This window comes from Episyrphus balteatus, chromosome 1, assembly GCF_945859705.1.
Source record: "Episyrphus balteatus chromosome 1, idEpiBalt1.1, whole genome shotgun sequence".
NCBI classification, from domain to species: Eukaryota; Metazoa; Arthropoda; class Insecta; order Diptera; family Syrphidae; genus Episyrphus; species Episyrphus balteatus.
In genome coordinates, this window is record NC_079134.1 from 133286848 (window position 1) to 133310154 (window position 23307).

Genomic DNA, 23307 nt, shown 5'->3' on the forward strand with positions numbered 1-23307 from the left:
TGAATTTTTAATCTAACACTCATTGTGAAGGCTGTGAGAGTTTGTGTGTGTGTGGCCTCTTAGCATAATGATAACATACCGTACACATAGTCAAAGAGGTATCGTTGGAAAAAAAATCAAAAATGCACTATTACGGAATTGACTAAATGTCAAATTTTAGTGTCATTACCGTGACTAATGAAATAAAATGCACGACTGGGTAGCACGAACTTGCTCTTAGAGTTAAAGTTGCTTAAATTTTTAACACTTTTTATATAGCAATTTGGAAAATGTAGGTAGGTACCTACTATATACATAGGTAAAAAAATAATAAAAAAAATTCGTTTTAAAAAAAAAAATAAAATAAAATCTGAAATCAAATTGCAATAAAAAACAAGTATGCAGTTTTGATTGATATATTAAGATGCATTTTAAGAAAAAAAAATTTTAAAATCGTTTTTTAAAAAACTAATTTTTTATAAATAATTTTTTGGAAAAAAAGTTAAAAAATAAAATTGGAATGCCATTTTGTAGAAATCACTAATCGACATCTAAAACCAAAATTTAAAAAAAAATTCAATGTCCCGTTTTCGAAAATTTGATTTTTGAAAAAAAAAAATCCAGAAATTATTTTTTTGAAAATTTTATTTTTGGTTTATATTTAATATTTAAATTATATAAATGTTTCCTTGAAATCGAATAATCGGTTTTGGAGATAATCGGATTTGAAAATAACGGTTATATGGCAGGTACCGTTAATAATGATTTAAAAAAATTAGAAGATAGACCTTGCCTTAAAACTAACATTTGATTTTTTTTCAACAAAATCGTTAGAGCCGTTTTTGAGCAATTTCAACTTTACTTAAATCGGTATATGACAAGTACCGTTATTTTTGGTCCAAAAAAATTAATTCCAAAAATCCCTCTGAAGAGTCTCCAAAAATTCTACATATACCAAGTTTAAAGTCAATCGGTCCATCCGTTTAGGCTGTAGCTCCTTATACAGACAGACGGACTTCCGGGACCCACTTTTTTGGCATTCTCTACCATCGTCATATCATGGAAAAATGTTATCTCAACTTTTTTTTTTTTTACGAATGCATAACTTGATATATAGTTACGGTGACCATATTTCTGGAAGCCAAACCCGGGACAGAAACAAATTCATTGGATCGTTTTGAAAATATTGATTTTTCAAAGAATTTCAATTTTTTTTAAAGAATTTTCATAATTTGTACTTATTTTGATATCAAGAACGATTTTTTGGGAGTTTTAGTTGAAATCATTTAAGTCGTTTACGAAATCAGAAATCAAGAAAATGGGTCTGTTAATAACCACCAAAAAAATATTTTTTTAATCAAAATCGGTTGAGCTGCTTTTTACGCAACTTAGGTAACGAAATTGTTATCTGTTCTAGAATATATGGAGAGTTTTCAATCGTTTGTCACCTCTATTTATTTGTCCAGGCAATTTTTATTGCAGCAAAAGTTTTTTGACTTTGGACACTTAGAAAAATTTTCGTTTTGCTTCAGCAGCGTACTAGGCTTAATGCTTTATCCGAAAAATTAGAAAAATTCTAATTTCCAACCAATGTTTTCTTGTTTTCCGTACAAATTATTTAAAATGTTGAATACAAAAATCAGAGAACGTGCAAATACGGGACAATCACGGGACAAATTACAAAATACGGGACACTTATACGTCCCGGGTTTCTTAAATAAAAACGCGGGACAAGCTGTAGAAATACGGGACAGTCCCGGGTAAACCGGGACGGATGGTCACCGTATATATAGTACCTATATTAGGGTGCTTCTTAAAAATCAATTTTCGAAATTTTAATGGGACACCCTTTCATTTTGTTCTTCCTGCCTTAAATATAAATTGGGTAAAATTTGGTCCAGTTTAAACACGTTCTAGGGGTCGCTACCACAACTCAAAGTTTTGAAAAATACACCAAATTTTGTTTTTTTTTTTTTTCTCAGAAAATTTAAAAATTTGTAATCAGAATTTAGTACTTTATATTAAATCTTTAACTGTTTTGAAAGAAGTTTTGATAAAAATACAGCGGAATAAAAATGAAGTTTAATTTTGAATATTTTTGAATTTGACATTTTTTTGTGTTATTCTGTAGAATAGCTTAGTTGAAAAATTCAATGATTTTATCTGATTGTTTATGAGCCTAATATCTTTATTCGACAGACAGTTAACTGACTGTTTATTAGAAGATTGAAAAATCGGGTCTTAAACGTACTTTGTATTGTAACAAAAAAATTTTTGTTGAAATTGATCTTTTTTTTTTACTTAAATCTTTAGTGAATGGTAGCGACCCCTAAATTTTAATATTAAAATCGGAAAAAAATACCATACACTATGCTTATATGGTAGAACATAATGCAGGTGTGTCCCATTAAAAAATCGAAAAAAAGATTTTTTCGACCATATAAGAAGCACCCTAACCTATATCGCAAGTAAAAATAAGGATTACCGAATACAAGATAATATTTAGAATAACCAGATGAAAATTAGTTAAATCCACACTATGCCTATTCTCTGAACTACGTATCATTCGGGAGTTTTTCAAGGTTTCATTCAATAAGTTCATTTTTAAAAGGTTTTTCATTGCATAAGGAAGATTAAAGAGAACACAATGCAACACTAACCCTCGGATGACTATATTTTGTTAGAACCCATACAATATCCAGAGAAACTTCTAACATATTAAATATTCAAAAAGGCATGTCATCTATATCCTGTATATGAAATGAAGAGGAGTTATTGAAAATTCGTTGAGAAAACAGAAAATGTGTTATGTTAATATTTTTACATCTGGATGAAACTGACAAGAAAAGTCTGCAAAACTTGATTTGTTCCATAATTGAATATTGGCTTTGAATTTAATTGAACAAAAAAACACTCCCGTGTTATAGTACCATCATATTTAACAATTTTATTTAACAATTGAAAGTGTCCCGAACGTGTCCCGAAAGTGCCCCACATCATCATGCTGATGCTCATGCTCAGTAGCTTCTGTTGAATACAAATTCTTAATGATTTTTAAATAATTCGAGGTTAGAATGTTTTAAAAAAAAAGTTTTTTTTATTAATTTTAATTTCAAACTTTTCTTTTGCACACCTACTCTGAAAAAAAAATGTCAGAAAATCCAAACAACTCTATAATATTGAGTTTCTTAAGTGCTAACTAAATTTCTTAGAATCAATTTATACCACTTATACTTTTTCCATGAAATATATATTTTTCTAAAAAAAGTTTACTTGTCACTTGAATTCAACAAAACAATTCTAACCCAAGTAAAAAAAATAAATATAAAACTTTTGCTTTTTGGGTTTCTTGAAGTTGATAAACATTAAGTTTGTTTATTGTCAAAAAAGGGACGATAATGACCTTTAAGCTTTTATTTACTCATATACTCGTAAAAAGCATGTGAGGATATATCCAATCTATTCCATCTTATTGTAAGTTATCCCTTAGGACTATATTTAACTTTTATTATCTGAATTTTTGTTTGTTTGTTTTTATAGTTTGTTGTTGTTGTTGTTGTTGTTTTTTTTTTTTTTTTTCTAAAAAACTATACCAAATTTTGTCAAAAACAAATTCATATCATGCCTGGACAATCAAGAAGTGCTCATTGGAATGGCTTCTGTTAGAGGATAACATCTTAATAGATTTTCTTTTATACTCTCTCTTTGTGACAGAATGTCCTTCCTGATCCTGGGTTCAAGGGTTGTTTAGTTTAATGTTGTCAAATTAACTATTGTTCTTCATGTTTTTGTTTGTAAATCCAGAAATTGATATTGGTTAAAGCAGGAAAATCAAACAGTTTTATAGAGTTTTATACTTTTTTTTTTGTTATTTTGTTGATTTTTCTTTAAGATATAGCTACTCGTTGTTAAATAATCTTTGAAATGAATATCTACAAGAAAATCAATATTGCCCAAAGGAAAATTGAATAAAAAATTTTTGATAACGATAAACAATATGACGATATCCTTGAGCGAGATTATCGATTTTTTTCTTTGAAGAATAAATAATAAAGAATAATAAAATAATATTTATAATTTGAGAAATTTCTGTTCGTAAAAGGGATTTTGGGGAATAATGGTAGGGTGTTAATTTTTTAGGAGTTAAAGGTTTAGATTACTTCAGATAGCATCATCTCCTAACGCCAATATGAGATACACATAAGAGCCTTTTGAAATCAAAAAATATTTTTTGTACCGTTATTAACGGTACCTACCTGCCATAGAATTTTAAATTCGTGTAAACGAAATAGTGGATTTCAACCAAAATTTTTGTATATAAAAATTTTAAGAAATTTTCAAAAAATACTTTTTTGGATTTTTAAAAAATATTTCAAGTTTTTTTTTTTTGAAAAATCTATTTTTTTTGAAAACAAGTTCATGAATTTGATCAAAATTTCGATGTTATGTGTTGAATAATATTTTCTTAAAAATAGCATACCAACTTTTTTTGAAAATGTTAGAAAATTTTTATACACATATAAAAAATAATTTTTTTAAAAAACGACTCTAACGATTTTTTGTACCATTAGAATGGTTTTTTTTTTTTGAATTTCTTGTAAACGACATAGATGATTTCAACCAAAATTTTTTGCAGAAACCTTAAAAAAGAACCTTACATACAAATTTTAAGAAATTTTCAAAAAACGCATTTATAGATTATTAAAAAATATTTCAACTTCTTTTTTGAAAAATCAAGTTTTTGAAAACGAGTTGATGAATTTGATCAAAATTTCGATTTTTTATTTGTTGAATAATATTTATTTAAAAATGGCATAACAACAATTTTTTTTTTGAAAACTGTTAGAAAATTTGTATATACAGGGTGTCCCACAATCACCGCCCCAAACGAAAACCATGGATTCCTGAGGTCATTTTAAGTCGAAAAACTTAAGAGGTAATTTTCTCGTTTTCGTCCCGTTTTCGAGTTATGACGGTTTTTATGATTTTTGCTTTCCATTCCCTTAAATGGCTTTATCTTTGCCAAAATACGTCTGTTTTGAAAGATTTTTTTTACAACCAATCAAGAATTTGTTACAGTATAAGTTTGTATCAAAACTTTTTTGCAACAAATCCAATTTTCTTCCTTTTTTAAGTTGTTTTTTCACTTTCATATCATTTTATTAAAAAAACACGTAAATGAGTATTAATTTTGTTCACTTATTATTAAAGCCCAGTTTATTTCCTTAAAAAAAAACAACTTTTGTTTTCATAAAAAAGACTACTGAAAGTAATTAAAAAAATAAACAAACTGAGTGAATTTAAAAAAAAATATTTTTTTAATGTAAAATTAACTTAATGACCTCAGGAATCCATGGTTTTCGTTTGGGGCGGTGACTGTGGGACACTTTGTATAAAAAAATATTTCTCTTGCGATTTTCCATTTTTTTTTTTCTAAAAACTCTTTTTTGCACAAGAAATCAAATGTCATACTTGGTTTTGTGTAAAAGATCATTTAAAAAGGCGTTTAATTAATTATAGGGGAGAGTGGGGCGGTTTTGAACACGGGGCACATTTGAACACTGCATATAAAATTTTAGTATATCAATCTTTTTTAGAAGTATTTCGATATTTGAACCCGTCAACACGATATCCATAAATGTCAACGACTTTCCATCGTTATCTCGGCTGACTTTCAGATTTATAGGTGGAAGGTGATTCTTATAGTGGTTTTGCATTATTTCAGTTTTTTAGTTGTAAGAGTTAAAAAAAAAATTGGTACGTGATTTCAAAACGCAATACAGTTTTTGTTAATGGTTAATGAATTTTAAACTAATTAACGTTGAATTTTTGAATGAATATATTAATGTTAAATATTTATTCATCATTTTATGTCGTTGACACAGTGGGGGCAGTTTTGAACAAGTATGGTGGGGCACTTTTGAACATGTTCAAAACCGCCCCGAGCTGTTTGTATCAGACATTTTAAGGACACTTGAATGTGTTTTATTTAATAAATCGTAATGTTCTTATAAAAAAAATAATGAAACTTGCATTTGTGGGCAAAATTAAAGAAAAAATGGGATACAACATAATTGAAGATTTAAAAAAATGCCTGAATTCTTCAAGTTCTGCTAGACTGTTCTCAATGAGATCTCGATAATATACCGCTTAAGCGTTATAGAAATTAAAGTCAAGCTACCTACACCAATTAATGCTCCTGGTACATGAAGAACATCCGCTTTGTTAACATTTGGATTTAATGTCTAGAAATATATCTATATACATTGAAAATAAATCTATTTTACTCTGAGAAGCATAAATAGTATGAATACCATTTTTCCAAGATACGTATACCTATTTTAAATGAATTTTTCTTGGTTTTTGTTTTTCTTTTGAACTTATAAATGTGATAAACTGATAACTATAGTTTAAATTTTAATGTTATTTTTTCTGAGTTTTTATTATTTGTTGGTTAATTGAATATGATATAATAATCAATTTGGAGGTTTTGTATGTTCTTATTAAAAAACTATTAAAAAGTTAAGTAATATTTATTCATTACAACGAAATTAATACTGATGTTCAAAACTGCCCCTTTCATGTTCAAAACTGCCCCATACATGGGGCAGTTTTGAACATAAGATCTAATATTGGTTAAAAATTAAAATTAAATATAAATAATATGCTAAAATAACCAGATATAATTTAAAATCGAAGTTCAATATCACTGCTTCATATAAGTAAACTTAACAGATCAATAAATCGAATAAATATCTTTCTAGCAGTTGCGAAAGCAAAAAGTGTTCAAAACTGCCCCACTCTCCCCTAAACATAATTTTTTTACACTATTTATGAAATTCCTTAAAAATATCAAAATTTTTAATTTTCCCTTATTTTATTCAGTAAAAAGCTTTAATATTAGAGTAACTTTTACCATAAGAGCAAGTACGTGCGACCCTAGCCGTGCACTTTATTTAATTTCCCTGCCACAACTTATAAGATAGTTACTGAACACCTAAGCCAAAGCTTATTTCCTTTCCAAAATGAATTCGAACAAATATCGTCCTCCCGTCCCAGATTTTAATTAAAGTTTACTTGACCAATTTTTGGATTTTAAACATTATTTTGCCTGATATCACAGAATTTTAACGTTAACTTACATTATGTACATCAATTGAAATAAAATGGTTCAGTTTTTAAAATTTTGCAACGTCTTTTTTTGGAGGAAAACTATGAAATCGTTTCCTCAGCCACTGAACAATCTATCCGAATTGTAATTTGGTTATATGTTTTGGTTGTCAAATGAATTTAAACTTATTCTTCCAAAGAAACCCCAAATCTGCCAATACTTTACTGCTTCCAAAACTAAAATATAGATCTTTCTCTTGATTCAAACAAGTCGATAAATTCTTTATCTTTTATTAAACTTCAAAAATAACCACTGCTGGGAATGACCAATGATTTCTCTATTTCAAACAAAAAATCAAATGTCAAATTTGTCTTAGCTCACCAAATTTATTTCAGTCTCTATTTGTGTTCAAAAGAACAAACTATTCCCCAAGAACCAAATTTTATTGTAAAATTCTTCATATGAAATATCACATGCCTTAGAATTAACTCCTAAACTTAAGTACTCTTCAAAACATTATATGGACAACAAAGAGAACAAATCTTCAAAAAACAAAAAAAAAACTATAAGTTTCAACAACTTCCGCAATTATCTGCCCATCAAAGTGAATTCAAGAGCAAATCATATACTTTTCTATAAAGAAAACCTCACAAAATGCATCACTTACAGAACAAAAATGCCATACAAAACGCAAAAATGTCGTTGACCTGGGTCTTTTCTAAAGGATCTAAGTTTTCTATAACAGTACTAGTGCAGTACAATGTGCATCTTGAAGTTCTACACAAGTTCAAAACAACAAGAAAACAAAAAAATCCAAAAAATCTTTCAAAACTATGCTATTCGAAATTTCTTCTTGCAAATCAGGATAACTCCGTTCCATCATCCTGCCATCAATATACACAAGAAAAAACTGAACCTAAACGACAACCAACAAAGTCCAAAGGATTAAGAAAATACTACGAAAAAAAATATTTATAGATGTGTGTATTGTAGGTAGACATAAAAAGCCAAATGATAAACGAAGCAGAATTTTTCTTAGCTGACAAAAAAAAACAGCTATCTTTGTCCCCATGGAAGTTTTTATCCTTGGAATATTTCTGTTCCTGTGCTTGTTCAGAATCAAAATCTTATCCATTCCTTATTTCCTGCAAAGAAAAAGTTTTCATTTTCTGCAGAAAACTTTTCTTGTGCCATACAGTGGAGTAGATTTAATTAAAAATTAGAAAAAATAGCATACAAAATTCAATAATGCTTTCCAAACCAAAGTTAAGGACATTTTTAAAAACTTCTACATTATAATTTCCGTATTATCCCTTCTATTGTAGTATCTTATAAATATTTTCTTAATATTTTTTTTTTTAATTTTGTTCCCATTTCCCCACGAAACTTGATCCACTGTACTTGTTTTCTTATTTCACGATAACTTTTGCCCAGATTTATGTATGTTTTTGTGTTTGTCAAAAAAAAAAAATCCTAAGACGCAAGAAGAAAAATGTATAGATGCTATCTACTATTAACTTGATATCCCATAGCTTTATTTTGAAGTCTTGTCACTTTAAAAATTCTTGTTTTCGTTGATATTAAAAAAAAAAATACAAAAAAAAAGTTACATCTTGAAATAAATGTCAATATTCCAAGACGATATGAAATTACAAATCGTTAGTCCTTGACATTTAATTGGTACCTACTTTTTTTTTAGATTTTTAATGGCTTGTTGATTTTTTTTTTTTTCAAGGATATTTTATCTGATTTAACAAAAAAGGAAATTAGGAAAACTCTGCGAGGATGGTTTTTGATAGGTTTGATAATTTGCATAAACATTTATTTACTTCGATTATTTCCACATGAATTTGTTATTCCTTTCATTAATATTAATGGGAAATAAAAATAAGTTTATTTTTTTCAAGATAATTTCTTTAAAGAAAATATTATTTACTACCTTTCAAGAAATTGATGCTTAAGGGATTTTGTTTTATCTTCAAAAGAATACAAATTGTCTCAATTGTGTTTATATTTGAAAAAGAGCGATATTTTAGCTTGAAGGTATTTTATGAAACAAACAATTTTTATTTAACAGTTTAAGGGAAAATTATAAAATAAAAAAAAATAAAATGCACGACTGGGGTCGCACGTACTTGCTCTTATGCTTAAAGTAACTGTAATGTTAAAGCTTTTTATTCAAGAAAATTAGGAAAAATTTGATACTTTCAAGAAATTTCATAGGTAGTGTAAAAAAATAAAATCTGTTTTTATAATTAATTAAACACCGTTTTAAATGATGTTTAAAAAAAAAAACAAGTATGCCATTTTATTACTTGTATAATAAGGTATTTTTAGAAAAAAAATTTCGAAAATCGTAGGAGCCGTTTTTTTTAAAAATAATTTTTTATATATAAAAAATTTCTAACATTTTTCAACAAATAGTTGCCATTTTGAAGAAATAATTAATTTACACATAAAAACTAAATTTCAAAATTTTTCATTAATCTGTTTTCAAAAAATTGATTTTCAAAAAAAAATTTTGAAATATTTTTTTAAAAATACAAAAATGCGTTTTTTGAAAATTTTTTAAAATTTTAATATTACCTTTACTTAAACACTTTTGTATACAAATTTTTATTAAAATCGGGTTAATGTTGTACGAGATATTCAGAAACGAAAAAAACCGTTCTATGACAGGTACCGTTAATAAAGGTACAAAATTTCTAATTTTCAATTTTCTCAAAAACTAGAAGACATAGAATCATACGGTTTTCAGCATTTCATAATAAGTTAATAGGAACAGTTATTTGCATTAGTAAAGTTCAAAAATATAGCTTTTAATTCGTTTTTTTTTTTTAAATAACTTTATTTAAATTTTATAATCAAAGCCTAGTATACATAAAAAAAATAAGTTTTGAAAAAAAAAATTTCTTGAAAAAAATATCTGTGGTGAACAGATGACAATTGTAAGTTTTTTTCTCAAAAACAATGGGATCCACATTGTTTTCCGAGAAAAAACTTCGTGGTGAGTATAATTTTTTTCGATTTTGGTTTACAGCTGTGGTGAGTTAAAAAATATTTTTTTTTCGCAAAAAAAATATAAAAAAATCTCTCCCATAAGAAATGCATGGGTTTTTTTTTGCTAAAAGAACTGTATACTTAGCTTAAGGGTAAAGTTCTGGCTTCAAAAAAGATATAAGTCAAAACTGTAAGTGTTGCCGTTGTTTTTAAATAATTTTTTTTTATTCATTTGGTTTATTTTAAAAAGGAATAATAAAACTTTAATTTAGTATTAGAAATAAAATTTTAAAAAATTACTGCAATTTTCACCAAAAATGTACGTGTCAACCCTAGGATTGCGGCAGACTGAGAACTGGCAACTCTGTTTTTTTTTGTAATCTTTGCATCATTTTCTTTAAAACGACGTACATTTCATCAAAGAAAAAAAAAAAAAAACAGATACCTGCAGAATCGAGCGGTGGGATCTTAGAACTTAGATTATCAGCTTAATGTTGCAGGTAGGCTTAGGATACCTATGAATAAGCATCAACTCCGGAGTTTCCTTGATCTGGCAGCGTACTTACGACGCAAAGTAGAGAAAAAGCGGAAAAACACCATATTTCTGAATTAGGAATTTTTGTAGGTTTCACGTGTTTCTAACAGTAAATTATAGGTAGAATCAAAAAATTAAACCGGTTTTTTTTTTTAATTTGATGGCCTGGAGATTTTTGCGTAAAGTTGAAATATAGTAAGAACTGATAAAATTATGGGCAGTTTTAAAATGATCCATTTGCATTTAAATTTTTAGTTTTGAAACAATTTTGTTTTTTTTTTTTTGTAAATAGGCTTCAAATACCTAAATGTACAAAAAATATCGCAAGTTAGTTTAGCGAAACAAAAAAATTGAATTATATTTTTTTGATGAAAAAACACTCAACTTTAATAATTTTTTTAAGTTCAAATAATATATTTCTTCATTCTCTGATTCACATAATTTTTTTGAAATTATGAAAGATTTGACTTTCTGAATTTGAATCTGGTTTCAATTTTGAAGGACTTATTTCTCATAATGTGATCTGTCATATGACCATATGACACCAAACTTGTATTTATTAAGAAAAGTTTACACGCATTCTAATTTTGAGATATACGCATTAAGGAATCACAAAATCAAGCTTTTTTTTTTTTAATTCCAAAAAACTACTACCTATATCTCAAAAACGAGAGCTGACCGAAAGTTTTTTAATTCGGATTCAAAATCTGCACACTAAAATCCGTTGGGAAAAATATTGCTTGGAAAACAGCAAAGGGAATATCTAGACAATGTGACGAGCTAAGCCAATTCTGACATCGGTTTCGGAATCTGCATACAAAAATCCTTTAGAAAAGTAGTATAGTTTTATTAAAAGGAGGATTTCCTTGCAGACCAGTGTTATGATTCTAAAATCTTAAACTAGTCGAAACATAATAAACCAGAAACTGTTACAGACTAGAAATAATTTTACCACACACAAAATTAACATTTCTTCAAAAATTCTTTTGTAATTTTTAATGAATGAGAGTGATTTATACTCTTTTGAGTGAAGATATTTTTTTGTTCGTTCCACAAACAAACCCAATTATTGACGATGAAATTTTGATTTCATTTAATTGAACCAAACAAATAGACTACTACACTCAGTCTCTGCACACAATTTGAATATATTAAAGAAATTATGGACCAGTCATGCATTGTATATTTCGTCTCATGCATATCATGCAACTTATGTAGACTTTTCGATCTCGAAATCTAACATCTTCCCACAAAAGATTAATCAAAAAAAAAACAAATTTCATAATCCCAAAAACACTTCTCACAGTCCATCTAAAAAAAAATATATACATATAAATTAGTTCAGAACTTGTATCTCATCCGTCGTCGTTTGTGTTGTTGCCGGTATTATTCAATCTTGAACCCCAAATCCCAACCCCCGCCGCTATCGCTGCAGTATTATTTGAAAGTCACACTTCAGAATCTTACCCCGAATCCGACTCAGCAAATCCGACTCCGCGCACAATTTTATACCATGAATACGGGTAGTATTACCCCAGACTTCAAATTACCAATTCGCTATAAAAAAAATATATAACTAGCTGTGTGCCCGCTGAAGCTAACATCGTCTATATGTCATCGTCGTAGTCGTTGCTCATGTTCACGCGATGCAAACACAAGAAAAAAACAAATAATAAAACTCGGATCGGAAAAAGTACATTTGACAACCTCAGACCCCTTCCGACCCCGGCGAACGTTTCTATCAGGGAGCGAGAGAGATTTTTTTTCATTAATGAAAGACTCCAGAGCGGGGCCAATGTACTTCAAAGCATGCCACACTTGCTTAAAGGGAATATTGCCAACTCATAATAAAATGGGAATGCCTTGTCGAAGGGGCCGATATGGGGAACGAACTAAGAAGTGTGATATAGTGCCGGCCCGTCAGAAAACACCACATTCAAACACCTCTCAATTTTTAATCGAATCCCACAACAGTTTTTATATAATTATGTTTTTTTGTTCCTTCTTTATTTCCATTATTTCGAAAAAAAAATTAAAAAAAGTACCTATAACCATGTCCACCAAGGAGAACCCTTCAAGCTCCAAGTAAAATTATGAGCACATGTATGTTTGAAAGCGGAAATAGCTATTTTGAAGAAGGGTGGCAATGAATTAATAGAGCATACCAACAACAACAACATATAAAGAGAAGAAGTGAAATGTGAGTGTTGATGATGATGATGATGGGAGAGTGAACACCTTTTTGACAGCAGGAACAAAAGACTACCCCATATTTTCATAAAATAATCCCCAAAAGTGTCACAACGGTTAAGTTCAAATAAAACGCAGAATACCTATACAACTCGGCAACTTGAGAGAGCCCAGCCAAACCCTCCTCAATGGGCAATTAAATTTCATTGTAAAAAACCTTTAATGCCGGTTTACTTGTATGCAATAAAACAGACTTTGCTTAGGTGCGGGTGGTTCGACGACAAGAGCTGTGGTGAATTTTGAGTTTTAATGGAAATGTGACGACGACGATGAAAGATGACGACGTGTGTTTTATGACACACATTTTGGGACTCAGTGGAGGTGATGTATGCATTCCCATGGATGATTTTTAGTTTATAGGTATAATGTGCTTGGGATTTAATTTGAAGCATTAGGAAAATTAATAGCGACATAGTGTCTTTTGCGTCTGTAATAGGTAATAAAGAGCTTAAGCATAAACGATTTAAATGTGACCTTGTGTAGGAGATAAATTTTACCTGGATTATTATATTAGTCTTGTCTTCACAAGGTTCATGGATTAAATTACATTAATTGATTTAGAATCTAGTGTGAAATTGAGATATCATAAGTAGGTACAGAACAAGTACATTTATAGGTAATACAGTGTAAGAACAGTATTTAAAATTTAACTTTATTAAGTACTGGAATGTTTTATTTTTCTAATTCAATTTTCTTGTCAATTTTAAGTCAAACGATACATCATCTTTTTGATAACAAGAAAGTTAGTGTAACAATATTACTGTCACTCGTTAAAATAAGACAAAACACATTTTCTTGATAAGTGTATGGTGTATACGTAACCTTTTTTTTAACTCGTAATAACGTTTAGTTAAATACTCGTAAAAATTGCTATTATAACAAATATTGTTTAGAATATTGACGATCCTTATGTAAAATTCATAATAAAGCAATTTTTATTTAATATTACAAGAAATTAAATGAAATTAATAATAATACAAAAAAATCATCATTTTAATTGATTTTAACTTTCAAAGGAAGTATGCCATTAAATTTCTTGTATACGCATAAACAATATAAACAAAACAAACCCACTTTTTTGGACTTCACCATAATCGTAGTTAGTTTTGATTAAAACTTCGAAATTGATTTTTAACACGAAACCAATACTTGCCCTAGATACAATGACCATATTTCTGGGAGCGAAACCCGGGACAAAAACATATTTTGTTTTTTCACCATTTAATTACTTCTCACAAAACAAATTCAAATTAAAGTCGTTGGAGTCTTTTTTTATGGGAAAAGTTTTTTTATTTCAAGAAATTTTTAAACAAAGTTTCGGGATTTGATCCGAAAATATCTGCTTCAGAATGAAAAAAAACAAAAATATTTTGATTGCAAATAATTCAACAACCCGAACTCCTACAAACTTTTGGTTTTGAGTTATGAATAGAGTCTAAAGAGTCCTTTCTTTCGATGTCTCATTCGATGGATTTGGAGAAAATTTTTGAAAATTCCGAATTTTTAGACAAAAAAATAAAAATATTTCGATTGCAAATAATTCAACAACCCGAACTCCTACAAACTTTTGGTTTTGAGTTATGAATAGAGCCTAAAGAGTCCTTTCTTTTGATGTCTCATTCGATGGATTTGGAGAAAATTTTTGAAAATTCCGAATTTTTAGACAAGGGGTACCTCTTGGATAATTTTCGAAAATCTCAGAAAATAATTTTGTAATTTTTTAAGCTGAATGCATAGGCCTGTTCACTGTGATTTCATATCTGTTAACCAAAACTTGTTTCGAGACTTTGATCCGAAAATATCTGCTTCCGAATGAAAAATATAAAAATATTTTGATTGCAAATCATTCATTTTCGAAAATCTTAGAAAAAAAATTTTGTAATTTTTTTAGCTGAATGCATAGACCTGTTCACTGTGATTTCATATCTGTTAACCCTTGGATAATTTTCGAAAATCTCAGAAAAAAAAAATTTGTAATTTTTTAAGATGAATGCATAGGCCTGTTCACTGTGGTCTCATATCTTCTAACCAAAACTTGTTTCGAGACTTTGAAATTTTTGAAAATTCCGAATTTTTAGACAAGGGGTACCCCTTGGATAATTTTCGAAAATTTTCGAAGATCTTCCGAATGAAAAAAAATAAAAATATTTTGATTGCAAATAATTCAACAACCCGAACTCCTACAAACTTTTGGTTTTGAGTTATGAATAGAGTCTAAAGAGTCCTTTCTTATGATGTCTCATTCGATGGATTTGGAGAAAATTTTTGAAAATTCCGAATTTTTAGACAAGGGGTACCCCTTGGATAATTTTCGAAAATCTCAGAAAAAAAAATTTGTAATTTTTTAAGCTGAATGCATAGGCCTGTTCACTGTGGTCTCATATCTGTTAACCAAAACTTGTTTCGAGACTTTGAACCGAAAATATCTGCTTCCGAATGAAAAAAAAATAAAAATATTTTGATTGCAAATAATTCAACAATCCGAACTCCTACAAACTTTTGGTTTTGAGTTATGAATAGAGTCTAAAGAGTCCTTTCTTTTGATGTCTCATTCGATGGATTTGGAGAAAATTTTTGAAAATTCCGAATTTTTAGACAAGGGATAATTTCCTTGGATAATTTTCGAAAATCTTAGAAAAAAAAATTCGTAATTTTTTTAAGCTGAATGCATGGGCCTGTTCACTGTGGTCTCATATCTTCTAACCAAAACTTGTTTCGAGACTTTGAAATTTTTGAAAATTCCGAATTTTTAGACAAGGGGTACCCCTTGGATAATTTTCGAAAATTTTCGAAGATCTTCCGAATGAAAAAAAATAAAAATATTTTGATTGCAAATAATTCAACAACCCGAACTCCTACAAACTTTTGGTTTTGAGTTATGAATAGAGTCTAAAGAGTCCTTTCTTATGATGTCTCATTCGATGGATTTGGAGAAAATTTTTGAAAATTCCGAATTTTTAGACAAGGGGTACCCCTTGGATAATTTTCGAAAATCTCAGAAAAAAAAATTTGTAATTTTTTAAGCTGAATGCATAGGCCTGTTCACTGTGGTCTCATATCTGTTAACCAAAACTTGTTTCGAGACTTTGAACCGAAAATATCTGCTTCCGAATGAAAAAAAAATAAAAATATTTTGATTGCAAATAATTCAACAATCCGAACTCCTACAAACTTTTGGTTTTGAGTTATGAATAGAGTCTAAAGAGTCCTTTCTTTTGATGTCTCATTCGATGGATTTGGAGAAAATTTTTGAAAATTCCGAATTTTTAGACAAGGGATAATTTCCTTGGATAATTTTCGAAAATCTTAGAAAAAAAAATTCGTAATTTTTTTAAGCTGAATGCATGGGCCTGTTCACTGTGGTCTCATATCTGCTATCGAGACTTTGATCCGAAAATATCTGCTTCCGAATGAAAAAAATAAAAATATTTCGATTGCAAATAATTCAACAACCCGAACTCCTACAAACTTTTGGTTTTGAGTTATGAATAGAGTCTAAAGGGTCCTTTCTTTTGATGTCTCATTCTCAAAAATCAATGTTTTCAAAACGATCCAATGAATTTTGTATTTTTCATTTTGTTTTGGACAACATAGCAAATTTTGTAACTTTTAACATGTTCTTAAAAGTTTTGAAATCATGCTGCATTCTTAACTCGTATGACTTAGGTATCAACCTGATAAACACTAGCTGGTATTACAAGACAAATAACAAAATATGGGACACTTTTACGTCCCGGAAGTCTTAAATAAAACCTGGGACAAGCTATAGGAGTACGGGACTATCCCGGGTAAACCGGGACGGATTGTCACCGTACCTATAGAGCTAGTAAAAAATTGAATGTATCATTTTTTATTTTTATATTATTTTACTTTTTTTTAAAGTTTTTATTTAATTTTTTTATAAAAGTTAAAAAAAAAATATTAATTAAAACATAAAAAAAAGTTCCAAAAAATTAGATTCGTCCATGTCCAAAAAATTGTATTTTTTTTTTCAAAAAAAGTCCAAAAATATTTTTTTTTTTTTATTTTTTCTAAGTTTCGTTGATATTAAACATCAACAACAACACCTCCACACAAAATTTATACTGCCAAAAAATTCGTTTATTTCTAGTTTAATTCCGTACCACCTTTCCATTAGTACCCACATAATTTTTGCAAGGTTAAGTCGAATAGAAATTTTAACTGAGATAATTAAATTGTTGCTCATTTCTTTTTTCTTATTAATTTCAATTTTTGATTTTTGTTTGAAAAATCATGGATGCATAACATCAACAAAAGGCCAATTTTTCATTTAAGTATGTACTTTGTGGATTGTTATAATATTTTACAATAAACACAAAAATTTTCAAAACCTAAAACCAAATAAAAAACTCGGAAATTATTTTTTTCTCAGAATAAATATTTTTATACAAACATAAATGTATTATGCATATATCTACGTTAGATTTACCCCATGATCATAATGAAATCAAATGCATTTAGTTTGTTTATAAAAAATATTCGAGCGTGATGAAGCAGTCATCATCTACTGAAGTGTAATATGTACATTAAATATTGTAATAGAAGCATGCATACATATGTTTTCATCGAAAGTGCCTTATAAACATGCAAAGGAATTGCTAAATAAGAAGCTCTTTGATCGATCACGCTATGCTTATTTTGAGGGAAAACTAAAGCCCACACGATATCATAATATGGATCATGTTAATTGGACCAACACCGCACAACTTCTGAATTTATTATTGTTTTTACTTTTTTTTTCAGTCGAAATATTGTTTTGTTTTTCTTATATTTGTTTTTAATTTAAATCTTCAAAATTCAGTTATAAATATTTCCAATTTACAGAATAATGCGAAAATCTGAAAACAAGTTTTTTTTAAATTATTCTGAATTTTATTAGTTAATAGAAATGTTTTCAAAACAATTAATAAAAGTTCAAGGAAAGAGACCCAATCGTTGATTCTTTCTCTTATTTAATACAAGCTGATGCTGTGTGGAATTGAGATACATTGACTCTTTAGCATTAATAGTATCTAGGTACTACCTAATTTTTCTAATTATTTTTTTATCTTCGAACTAAAAAATACAAATATTAAAAAAAATTGTTTTATTTGGGACTACATGGTGTATACGTAATTTATTTTGTTTGTTTTAATGCAAACAATAAAATTAATATGTGCCAGCGAAAAATCATATTAAAATACGCAAAAAATTGTACACTCTTCTTCTAATAAAAATAAAGAAAGCTCCATTTTTAAATCACCTCGTTTTTGTCGACAGATCAGCGAAATATCGGAAGGTCGCGGAATACGAAAAACTGGAATGTAATGATTTTCTTTCTTAAATTAATTTTTTTTTACATCACAAATAATGATGAAAACATGTACAAATCCGTACAAAAAAAAATCTGTTTTTCTCTTCTTGAAAAAAGACCCTAGTTGATAATCACTTACTACCATTTTCAAATAGTTTCGATGCTACTGAGTAAAATAATGAATTAAAAAATAAAAAAGATGTATTTCAAATGAAAAAAAAATTAAGAATCGTACGGCGCCATCTAGCGTCAAAAAAAAATCTGCAAATCTGACGCAAACAATAAATTCATTCCAATTCTGTTCTTCTGGTTTTCAAAAATAAAATTTCATTTCTGTTAGTCTGGTTTTTTTATGACACTTCGCAGATCTCTGCAACCACTCATATGAATGAAATGTCAAATTCATAACTTCGCAGACGTAGCATTTCCATATGAATGGCACCTAACTTTGTCTATAGACAAAAATGTTCCTCATACCATACACCACAGTGACAAATCCTCCTTCTTGAAGTGTGAGGTACGAAATGAAGACTGAGGTATAAAATGAGAGCAGTGAACAACCAATAGATATATTCAAACTCAGTAAGTACAAAAAAAAAAAAAGTGGCTTTACAAATGTTTTTTTTTACACAACTTATAGACTATTTAATAGATCGGATCTCCAGAGCAAAAATAGAACAAATTCATTCAGGAGTTTTTATTGCTGACTATGATTCCTTGGCATAAAAGAATACTCCAGCCAAAAGTGCTACTAAATCCATTGGTGCATTTCTGAGAAAACGGCAACACTGGTCGATTATCAGTTTTTTTGATTTAGGTAAATCGAAAACCAAGCCTAACTTTGAGATGGTTCAAAGACACTTTTCATAGCAAATTAAATTTTCTATCAAGTAAAGATGGTTAAAAACTTTAAAATTATAACCTAAAAACAATGAAAAAAAAGTTAAAAAATTGATGATTTTATTTTTTTTACTAAATCAAGGGTCATTTCGTGGTTGAAGCCGATACTCCCAAACTTTGTACTAATAAAATAAAGTAGAGGTAAAATCCGTTGATAATATGAAATTTTTTTTTTTGTGAAGAAACGACTGAAATGTACCATTTCAAAAATTAGCATTTTTTCAATATTTTTGACTTTTTTAGTTGAAAGCATGTTTTTAAAATTCGATAATTCGTTTTAGACTTTAAAACTAAACAGACCTCGAGGGATTTATTATATATAAACTAAGTATGACAAACAAAAATTTGTATTTGCATCATTATGGCCTTATGTGCAATTTTGTGTATGTGCATTTTTATAAATACGGATCGATTGGGTGGACCGACAGCCATTAGACTTGTTCTATTGCAAAGAAAAACATTTAATACAAATTTATTAACTATTTCCAATGGCTTAAAATAACAGTTCTAGTCAAATCAACGACCAACGAAAAGTTTCTTTTGAAAAACGAGAAAAACAAAAATGAGTTTTCAACAAAACTGTGTGGCAAAGTGTGAGTAATAAAATTAATTGCACTGTACTGATTTTTGGATATGTTAGAAGGATAGACAACAGTAGTTTAAAACCAAGTTTGCAGCTTTGAAGGGCCGGTGCTGATTCCTCGGTGCGCGAAAAACCGCGGTGTTATCGAACTTTTTTCAGTTTTCAGCTTTCAAAATGTAAATAGTGCATATTATGGAAAATACAATTTGAGCGTAACCACAGCTCTGTAGGTCCAAAACTTCTTAAAATAAACCACTGCAAAAGTTGAATAATTATGGGATTTGGGCCAAAACCTTGAATTTAAAATTGCGGAAAAAATATAACATAATATTGCTTGATATTTTTCAAAATATATCTTCAAAATTTTTATATTTAAAACTTGTGAAACAAAAAATAGAAGACAAATATCAAAATTTCATCCATTTCAGCAATCCTAGTTAGAAGATAGCTGGCTAATTCGGAATAGGTAAAGAAATTACATATCGTCGGCGTAAGGATTTCTTAAGGACTTAGAACAATTTTGCTTTACTCCGACGATATATCAAAATGTTTTATACGGCATAAATGCAATGTGCTAAGAACAGAAATATAATTTCCTCCATTTCGTTCTTTAGTAGTTTTTACAAAAAAAAAAAAAAAAACACATAATATTTTTAAAACTTAACATTGTAGTGACTTCATCAAATGCGATTTAATTCAAAACCTGAAGGTCCCAAGTTCACTCTGTGTGTGGTAAATATTTGAACAGAACTTTTGAATGTTTAAACAAAGCACCAAATCAAACAGAACTCCTAAAACAATCAGAAAACTACTTCCTTAACCAACAGTACCAGTACAAAAATCTATAAAGGCATGTTGACATTTATTCTTTTATAAAAAACTGCGTAATAGAAAAGTCTGTGTGTCATACACTTATAAAACGCTTACAGCATTTCACTCCAACATCCATGACATCTGAGTGCAATTTCTCTTAATTAATTTGGCGCGACTGTAAATGCATATATATTCATAATGCACAGCCAGCCGCAAATCCAAAGCAAAACGGAAAATAATTATTAAAAGAACAAAAAAATATACATAAATGTGTTATAGGAATGTGTGTAGGTATGTTTGTATACACATAGAAACGAAGGAAAAATAAAAAACTAGAAATTGAAATTGAATCCTTGCCAAGTAGCAGCCGCAAGCGTAGAGTTGGCAAATTAAACTTCAGATCTCATGTTTTTTTCAGCCATCATCATTTTGCTCCTTTTTTTGTATATATGTATGCCCAACCGTGTGCCTATTTGTCAACTATAGGAATTTATTCTCATTGAAAGTACCATTTTGGTATTTATATGACTATGTTGGTTGGTAGCGGTGAGCTTCTTTCACTCTAGGGATTTTCGAAGAGCGAAGAGTTGTTGATATTGAAGAGTCTTTTTTTTTTTTATTTGCTCTACATCATGCACTGCATGACAAATATAACTGCTTGCGATGCTGCGGGTCAATAACTTGTTAGAGTTGCAACATATTCATTGGGAAATCAGCATCAATTGATGTATATACAGTACATTTTACTTGGTTAGACCTCCTTACACAAGAAATCATTAATATCAATTTGTTTATTTAACTATGTATACTCTGCTTTCAACATTTAAAATAAAATCACAAAATCTTATTTTTATAATCAAATATTTAAGTTTTTCTTTTTAAGAACTGGCAAAAACAAGAGAGCACAAGATTACATTGATAAAAGGGCTAGGTTCTGAAGGAATGAGTTTTTGAAGAATTAAATTTAGCTCGGACTCATATTTCGCATTGGACTTCTTTGGACTAGGTCCAAATCCGAAGTATTTGGATGTGAATTCGCAAAAGAATATGAAAAGCTGCAGGTACTATCATCAGTGAAACAATTTAGAAGATTAAAATTTCGATAAGCAGATAAACTGATAATAATAAGGAAGAGAGTCGGAGACAGAATGGAACCCTGCGGTACACTAGCATTTATTTTGTGTGAGGGGCTTGAACTCATCAAATATGAGTCGTATTTGACGGTTAAGGTTATCTTATCCAACAATGAAGAGAATCATCGATATCGAATGCATTCATTGCATCTATCAAAGACTTTTGAAATATCTAGAGCAATAATATTTTTTCACACGCGATGTAGCCCTACTAACAATTTTGCTTCTATAATGCTTAACAGAAGCAACAATTGCATCTGTAAAGCTTTATAGAACCGAAATTGTTTGTCGGGAGATTTGTTTCACAGTTTGTTGAGTTATACCATCGGATCACCAGGGTTGTCCTTTTGCTGCGAAACCGGCCATTGAGAAGCTTTCGTTCTTCAAGATATTTCTCCATCTGATATACATACATACATATGTACACTAGCCCAAAAAATGAAGGAACAAAAAAATTCGTGATTTTTTTAGTGATTTTTCATAGGATCGTATCATGACAAAACACAAAGCATGTAAAAGCTACATTCTATAGTTTTAAGATTTAAGTATTAAATATTTTATTTGAAATGATGTTATAGCAAAATCATTGAAACTATCTAAAAATTTTAAAATGATTACTATTTTTAGAAATACTATTTATTAAACTTCAAGTGCTTCAAGTTTCTTTCTGTTTCAAACTTCTAAGATTTTTTTAATCTGCAATCATCAGTTATAAAACCAAAAACCATATTCTTGACTTTGACTATCAATACCTCAAAAACGGATCACTTTACAGAAAATTCAAGGATATATTTAAAAACTTCATTTAGTTTTCTACAAAGAAATCAAGCTTACTTTGTATAAAAAAAATGTTTTCTTACATTTGAAATCAATTTAGAAAAGCTATCAAAATAGACCTTTTTACAGTTTTTCTCTAGAAAATTTACCGTTTTCTATTAACAATAGACGATAAGATTAAAATAAAGCTTAATAATTATAGAAGCTTAAAATATCGAACAGTTTTTCTGTTCTGAGGGATTGAACTTTTGAGATGAAGTAAAACACCACATTTTTCCAGCTGTAAATTACTTTTTAGAATAATTAGACAACAGCCTAAGAACAGTAGAAAAATCAGTTTATTTGAATATTTTATTAATAAATATTGTTTAAATTTTAGATAAACCAAGGAAAAATTAAAGTTTTTCAAAAAAAAAAGCTAAATTTTGAACAAAAAGATTTCAAATAATTTTGAAATATTTGCAAAATAAAAAAGAGATACCACAGAATTCACCACAAAATTTTAAGAAACATCTTGAAATTTATTATTTTTAAATATTAGACCTGAAGAAGGGTGTAACCACGCCCGAAACGTCGACAAAATATTAAATTACAAGACAGACCTACAGCCCACTTAGGATCATAATTGTGATTAAAGAAAAAGTTACGGAAATAGGATACATTTTTAAACAAACAACAGTTTGAGAAAAATTGTTTATTTTTGTTTGTTTTTTTTTTTTTTGTTCTGAAAAACCTTGTTTTGATTAATTCAAATTTTAATATCTTTCGCTCTAGCTTCAACTTTTAAACTTTTTTTAAAACTGCAATAAAATTTTGTTTGGGGTAATGCTCTCATATAAATGTAACGCCGACTTTTTACGAGTCGATTTTTTCCGTGCGGCGAAGCTTTTAGGCGAAAGTCGACTCGTATGA

The 23307-nt window shown here is 28.8% G+C and overlaps 1 protein-coding gene across 1 annotated transcript in view; it reads right to left on the bottom strand.

Annotated features, from left to right (window-relative positions):
* The window catches only part of LOC129905288 (uncharacterized), a 104048-nt gene that overhangs the window by 60246 nt on the left and 20495 nt on the right, over nt 1-23307 (bottom strand). The window lies entirely within an intron of this gene.